The sequence below is a fragment of the Nicotiana attenuata genome, unplaced genomic scaffold, assembly GCF_001879085.1.
Source record: "Nicotiana attenuata strain UT unplaced genomic scaffold, NIATTr2, whole genome shotgun sequence".
In the NCBI taxonomy this organism is placed as follows: Eukaryota; Viridiplantae; Streptophyta; class Magnoliopsida; order Solanales; family Solanaceae; genus Nicotiana; species Nicotiana attenuata.
In genome coordinates this window covers 75,153-83,671 of record NW_017673464.1, presented here as the reverse complement: position 1 = coordinate 83,671, position 8,519 = coordinate 75,153, and positions in this window count along the sequence as shown.

Sequence of the window (8,519 nt, the reverse complement as noted above, 5' to 3'; positions counted from 1 at the left end):
TATATATATTTGCTACTATTTTGTCTCTGAGCCGAGGGTCTTCCGGAAACAATTTCTCTATCACTTCGGGATAGGGGTAAGGTCTGCGTACATTCTACCCCAGACCCCACTAGTCGGATTCTACTGGGTTGCTGTTGTTGTAGATTTGCTAAGTACTATTTTATGATCCAAGCCCAATTTATGGAATTTATTATTTAATTATGCAGAAAAGATTTATGATGGAACTGAATTACTAATAAATGGAGTGGTGCTTAGTTATTAATTTTTTTGACTATTTAGGTAAATTCATGGGATTTCCGCTTCTTTTTCTGTTTGAAGCAATGATATAACGAAACGAAAATAATTTCAATATTATTGGAAGTATCGCTGAAATCGTGTCAAATGATTTAATTTTCCCAAGCTAGTCTAAGAGAACCTTATATATGTTAAAAGAAAATACGACTAAATTTTGGAAAAACACATTCAGACAACAATATAAATGGAGTCGTGGCCTCGAATATATAAGTAAAGATTATTTATTTGAAAGAAGTCAGAACTTCTTAAATTTTATAGACAGATACAATGTTTCGACATGAATGTATGAGACTAAAATAAGCGAAATTCAAATCATTTTATGTTATCTTAATATTAGAATCATAGGGTAGTCACGTGATAATGTTGTGGGAACTAGGAAGTAGTTTCCCGAATGGTGTCCTACGCGGCGCGAATTCGAACATAGTCGGACTCTAATGCGGGTATCGAACACCGGATAAATTGAAGGGGTTGTAAATACTAGAAACTGGCCAACTATAACTTCATATGTTCCTATTTTATATTTTTATTTTTTTCCTCATCGGCCTTTATTTTTAGCATTGACTTTATTTTTTTAGTGACATGATTAGGGTAGTAAATTATGATATCCTTGCATTACTAAGATTATATAAGAATTAGCAAAATAAGGTTTAATGGGGACTCCTAATGAAAGATCAACCACAAGATGTGATATTTTATTTTAGTGAAATGATTAGAGATAATATTCATATCTACATAAGTGACTTAACAATAAGTTTAATGAGTTGGACATTGCTGGAAGTTGTTAATCAATAATTTTCAGTATTGTGGTAATGTGATGAAGACATCACGTCTAGGAATACTCTAGATTAATAATGACATTTCTGCTGCATTTTCCAATTAATTATGCTTTTATCAATATTTTGCTTAGAGGAATTTGGTAAATTGGTTGTCATCATTTGTGGTTATCTTAACTTCGATGGCTGACTATTATTTAAAACAATTCGCTTACTTTCAATCATTTCATATTCATTTTATTCTAGTGATGTAAGTGTTTCTTTTATATTGGTTCGACTTCAACTTTAATATTTCAAATTTAATCTTATTTTGACTTTTTTGAAGCGAGAAACTTTCTGGCTTACTCAAACAATAGGGAGCCTAAATGTTAAAGCAAACGAGTCATGAGTGGAAGACAACTTGGAATACAATTGATGTTTAGGTTCTAATGTTTTGTGATGTTCATATTGCAATGTCATTAGAAGCATAAACCCAATCTTCAACATTGTTAACCATCAGAGCGGATATGAAAGTACGCGAGTTATTATCATCGAGATACATAAAAGTAAATATGGATTCAAAAAGTTACGATAATTTGGAAATTTCTATTATATAGAAAAGGAAAGATGGTCAACTAAGGGCATATATGTCATTTTGAAAAAAAATTATTGTATTGTTTGCATTTCTTAAATGCAAATTGTGTCCTTCTTGATATACGTGGACCCCACATTCCCTTGACCACAACACTCCTTTAAAAGTTTAAATGTAGTATTGATAAGACTACTTTTGCATAGAGTTACTCCATGCAAATACTCATTTTGAATATTTTTTCTCATTTGATAAAATTATTAATTTTTGTTTCAGTCAACTAAAAGTTTTCACAGAAAAAGTAAATTTAATTTTTAAATAATAAAGCAACAAAAAGAAATATAGATAAATATTTACAATATATTCATATTTACCCATACCATTTTAACACAATTTAAAAAATAAAATTAAAGGTTTTCATGTATTCACACTATTTGAAGGCGGTTTCAAACCTAAAAGTTTTATATTCAAAAGTAATTTAAAAACTATAGTTTGTTAAACCTTAGTAAAAGTTAATTTAAGTGATGATATTTGTTCATCTATTCTAGGAGGTTATCTCTTATGTACTTAATTGATGTGAAAATTTGATTTATATGGTTTGAACTCCATTCTTCCATGATAAGTTTTCAACAATCTATAAATTGTCTTAAAATATTTTATATTATTTCATTATAAAAATTAACATATGTAGAAAAAATAAAAATATTTCTCTTATATCCTTAATTAAGAAAAAAATTAACACCCTATAATTAAAATTCAAATATAGTGGGGAAATAATACCATTCAATCAGATTTACAATTTGATGTTTATATTTGACATTGATGTTAAAATGAGTATTATAGCACATAGTCTTTTTATGTTAATAATTGGAGCAACTTAAGCAGGTTATAATTTATAATTTAATTTTTTATAAATTATTAAAATAAATTAATTGTAAATTGTGATCCCCAATATCATTCTCTATCAGTTATTAAATGGATATAACAATGATCGATTTATTTATCAAAAAATTAATTGAGCACCAACAAAAAATTATTTTAAGATTACAATGTTGGGCCTGTATACGGGCCTTTCCTCATCTATTATAAGTAAAAACGACAAGTAATCTATCTATTCAATTTTTGGAACGGAGGGGTAGTAGTTATTGTTGTATACTTATATCGTTGTAGAATTAATTCGGATTAGGAAAGAAGACTATAACAACAACGACGATCGAGTGTTTTTCCATAAGTGGTGTCTGGGAGGGTAGGATGTACACAGCCTTACCGGCTTACCCCTATCCTAGAGGACAGAGAGGCTATTTCCGATAGACCCTCAACCAAAGAAAAAAATGGAAATGGTACTGAAGCCAAGTAGAAACAATACAAAACATTTAAAAAGCTAAAACCCAAATAGCAAACGAAGACTAATAATCTATTTGGCTAAGCTTTTTTTTTGCCAAAAATATTTATTTTTAGCGAAAAGTGTTTTTTATTTTTGCAAAATTTAAGGTGTTTGACCAAACTTTAGAAGGAAATTTTTTTTTTAGTAGAGTAGAAGCAGAAAAGAATAGTTTAACACCCTAAAGTACTTTTTAGAGAAAAATATACTTAAAAATACTTTTTTTAAGGGTTGATCAAATACTAATTACTACTCAAAAATATTTTTCAAATTAATTAATAAAATACAAACTAATTGTCAACAATTATTTTTTGTTAGAGACATTTTTAAGAAAAGCGTTTTTCAAAATAAGCCATAATTTTTGAAGTGTACTCAAACCTGCAATAAACTTTTAATGACTTTTAGAGTGTGGTCAAGCTATTGTTGGTTGCGGCGGAGGTAGCGGCGTAGAATAGGTGTGTGGTGCGTGCAAGGGGATTTTCTCCCACGTGGACAGCTGCGCGTGCTACAAACCCATTTATTTGCGGCGCCATTACCTGGATGCGATCCCCTACGGTACTCGTGCCCACCACGTGGGTGATTCTATGCTCCAATCACTTTTGTTCCAACTCATATCATAAGAAAAATATAATATTCTGATTAAGAAAATGTCCAAGTTCAAAATTTTCATTAAATGATTTTGAAAATTAGAATACGATCAATAACTGCAGAACAAGTTAAAATATTATAAAAATTATAATATAAAATAATATGTTAACATATTGAGAATATAAAAATGTCTTTTTTGTGAATTTTCGAAAATTGCAAGAATTTTATGCAATAATATTATCAGTCAAATTCAAATAAGCAGAGGGTCTCGGGAACAACATGTCTACCTTCACAAGGCAGGGGTAAAGTTTACGTATATACTATCCTCTCGAGACGCTACTTGTGTAATTGTACTGACTATATTGTTGTCGTTGCTTTTACTGTTGATATTGTCAGTCAAATGCTATCAAATATTTCAAAGCATTTTAAAAAACAATAAGACATCAAATATATTGAAAGAAAAATGAAAAAACGAATATTCTGACTACATCATACAAAATCCTACTACGAATTGGTGTTAAAAATTTATTGAATTTCTCATAAATTTAGAAAATTGTAGGAGATGATATTATCATCAAAAGTATTTGGCTGCATTCTGATCATCTCGGCTTTGAGAAAGACATTATTTGATGTCTTTTGATTTTTTTGTGAATATTCTAAATTTATGAAATTTTTTGAGATATCAGCTTAAAAATTATAAGTTGGGATCGATCAACTAATAAAAACTTATCCATATTCGGTGCCTTATAAAATTTTTGTTATTCACAAACGCATAAATAAGTCAAATGTGTTTATAAGCTGATTCGATCAACTTAAATTATATTCTTACCCAAACACCCTTTTAAAGAGTGTGTAAGTTGTTTCTTACCAAAAAATATGAAGGAATAAAAGTGAGCCGCAAACCTGAGTTGAGGAGTTGAGCGTGGTTGAGTTAGTTGAACCGAATTTTCAGTCAAATGGGATGATTTTTATCATTCCTCATGTTTAATACTAGAACCAAACTCGGGGCATGTCTTGTGGTTATTCTACGTATTATATAGGTTAATTAGTATTTGGGCAAACCAACCCATTTTAAATTCTGAGCCGTCATACTTGTGCACGCAGCTTGTTTGCCAATCTTTTGAGACCACGAAGACTTCATATCTGTCACGAGAAATAGATTAGGTAAAAAAGTCACTGCATCTATTCTTATGTTTTCTCTAATAGAAAAATCATTTTGACTGGTCATATCTCTGGCACAAACTATACGAAAGGCAAAACAAGAATAATTTAAGTAGATAGTAATTTGATTCGTGTAGGTCTCATTTGTTTGCACTTAACAGAGGTCTCATTTGTTTGCACTTAATGAAAGTCTGAATCTTAATCATTTAGATCTCAGACATTAAGTGTGTTTGTTTTTTAAATATGAATCATAATCATTAAATTTGTTTTGTTTTTTTACTTCACAACTATTTAATGGGTCATAATAGGTCCGTATGATTAAAATCTATAACAAAGACTTAATTTCATTAAGATGCTATCATCCACATTCATTATTAATTGCCACCACCGCCTACCATTATCAACTATTTCCATTCCGTCCACCACCCACCACCACCACCTCCTCAATCATAGCCGCCACCATTATCGACAATCACCACCTAGAATCCCCACTAACCCCATCACCACCATTCTCAACCACAACCGTAAATTCATCCACCTTAATTACCACAACTAACCATCCCATCACATCAACAACTATAAGCCGGCACTGCCTACCACCGCCATTTTCAATCATAATCTCCATCACTACCAATTACCACTAGCTACTACTTAGAACCACCACAATCAACCAAAAGTCCAAAACCACCACCAACCGCCTCCTCTGGTTAGCATTCACAAGTACCACTGTTAGCCATCACCACCACTAATTAATATATATATATATATATATATATATATATATATATATATATATATATATATTAGATTAATTAGTATTTTATTTGAATTTTATGTTTGTTAATTTTTAAATAATTTTTTTTAAACATTCATATATTAAAAAAGAAACAGTCTTAATCATTTAGTGTTGAGGTTAAGCTTCTTAGAGCTTAAAATAGAGGAGTTAATGGGAAATGGAGGAAAAATGAATTTTTTTGAATTTTCCTCTTTGACAAAAGCACATTGTCCTATATTGGAGGAAGAACAAAGTTTTGATGTGTATTCAAATTCACACGTCTTAATGTTAACAAAAAAAAGGGCAAATGAGGCCTTATAGTTAACTTAGAAGTTAAAAAAAAAAAGGACAAATGAGGCCTTAGTCAACTTAGAAGTTCTATGTTTTCATTTTGGTTCTCCTATTAAACGGATTAACTTATCTGGCATCTATTATGTGTCACTATTTTATTCGTTTTCTCACAGTTCTTTCTGCAGTTTTCCTCTTGTCATTCTGTTTAATTTATTTATTCCACAACAAAATTAACATGAGTCACGGGGGTTAAAGTTAGACAGAGATGAACGTTATCTTCCCCTCCCCCTCCCCCTCTACGTAAACGAACCAATTAAAAGAAGAATCTAAAAATATAAGAGGACTAGGTAAAGTATCGGAGAGAAAATATTTACTCGTACAAATGTTTATACTAATTAAGTAAAAGATTTATATAAGGTTACAACTTAAAAATTAAGGTGGAACTATATATCATTTAAACATGATTACATAATACAGATTTGAATAAACGATACATGTAATCATTAATTTAATATAAATAAAAAAATTCTCATAGTAGAGTCACGGGGGGGCGAGGTTGCCTAGGAGTTGGGGTGCTTGATTGTCGTTGGAAGCTAGGGGTTGGGCAACAAATGGCTTTAAATTTTCTATTCATTTATTAAAGTGAAAACGATTAACTAGAACAAGTCTGTAACCAAAAACAAGAACAAAACATATTTTTGTTTGTTTGTTTGTTTTCTTTGTACTTTTTTACTTTTGGCTATGGATTTGGTTCATCAGAACGTGATGCAAAATAGAGTGAACTTTGAAATTTGCTCAGAGTTTTCAACTTTTATTAATCGACTATAAAAAAATATCAACTTTTTGACCCGATGAGTGACAAAATGTTGGAACTTTAGTCATGTTGAACCCAAAAAGTAATAAACTCTTTGCTAAATTAATTAATAAGAATATAAAGGATAAATCTTAACAAAGATTAATTAACTCTAGATTGAACATTAAAGCACATTGGATAGGAGAATAAAATGTAGCCAAGCTCATGTGTTTAACCAAAAATTAGATTTTAGGTCAAAGCTTGAATTTAGAAGAACACGGGTTACTGATAATTGGAAAAGAGTATGAAGAAAGAAATTTGAGAATAATATATGAAAGCTAGCAAATCAGGGTATATTTCAATAGTGTTTTTTCCGTGCTTACAATTGTTTGTGACTTTCCCTTTTATAGCCATTTTGGGAATACAGACTTTACCTTTGTCATAATAAGACTATTATGAGAAATTAATGACTTTAAATATTACTTTATGCAATCATATACGTTAAATACATATTCTCTAACGTTTCTAGTATTTAATACTCATTAAATGCTGTATCTGAGCTCTTTTTTGCTGTCAGATTCATTCCTTTGATTCTTCACGATCTTTGACCTTTAAATGTCTTGAATAGGTACGAGCGTTGAATTACTTGTATGACTGCTCGTGTCTCTTCTGTTTAACTTGCTCGTGTCTGTTGCTGCTCGTACCTATTGAACAACCTTAATTTTTTCTGACTATTTGACCAGTCTACGTGTCATGACACGTCACCCCATATATATATATATATATATATATATATATATACATATACTAGTTTTCGAACACGTGCGTTGCACGTGTATCCCATACCGATTAGTACATATATTTTAAAAGAACTCTTATAAGAGAAAGGGAAACCTATTTCAATGTGTCATGACACGTCACCCCATATATATATATATATATATATATATATATATATATATATAAATACAATTTTTCCCAATACAGATAGTCCCCCCACTTTCCATTTATTCATCAGTTTGAATATTTGGGAAGTGGATTTCATAAAAGGAGAATTTTTGTCACCATTAATTCTGTGACAAGATTAACGCTTCAATGGTCACATCTATTTAATGTTTTTCACACGTGTCAACTCCTTATTGATTCTGCAACTTGCACCCCTTTTTAAGGTCCTTTTTTACAGCTCCACTATTCACGAAGTACCAGTTACCATTATTGTGACCCTTCCATTATTGCGTTTTCACTTTTTGATGGTTACCTATAAATACAGTTTTACCTTTTAATTTTTTTCCACACAAAACTCTTTCGAACACTCAAACTGTGCAAATTTTTATTCACTTCGTCTTCTTCCTCATCATGTCTTCTTCAAACCCTAACCCTAGAAGAGCTCCTGCTTTAGAAAATTATCCCAATGCCCCTGTCAGACATAGAAGGGGTGGAAGACTTCGTAGTTTAGGATCTTCTCGTGGTGGTGGTTCTGCCATGCCTTCTTCTAATCCTGGCTCTTCTTCTAATCCTGGCTCTTCTTCTAGAACCAGGGGTTCTTTTACCCAAAAATCATCTTCTAAGGGCAAGGAAACCTCTGAACCATTACAAGAGCCTTTGGTGGAGGAGATAATTCCTAACGATTTTTCTTTTCACCATGATAGACAATCACTTCAAAACCAAGTTGCAGGTCTAGATCGTGCTGATGCTTTCCCCACTTTGATTACAGAGCTTTTAACTCCCATAGTTCGCAAAGATTGCCACTAGAATGACAATTTTCCCATTGTAATCCCCAATCCAAATCAAAGGATTACTGCATATATGACTGGACTCTCTTTCGTTTACACATACCCTTTTACTCTTGGGTTTAAACCAGCTATCGACCCAGTAATTCTCGATTTCTGTCGTTT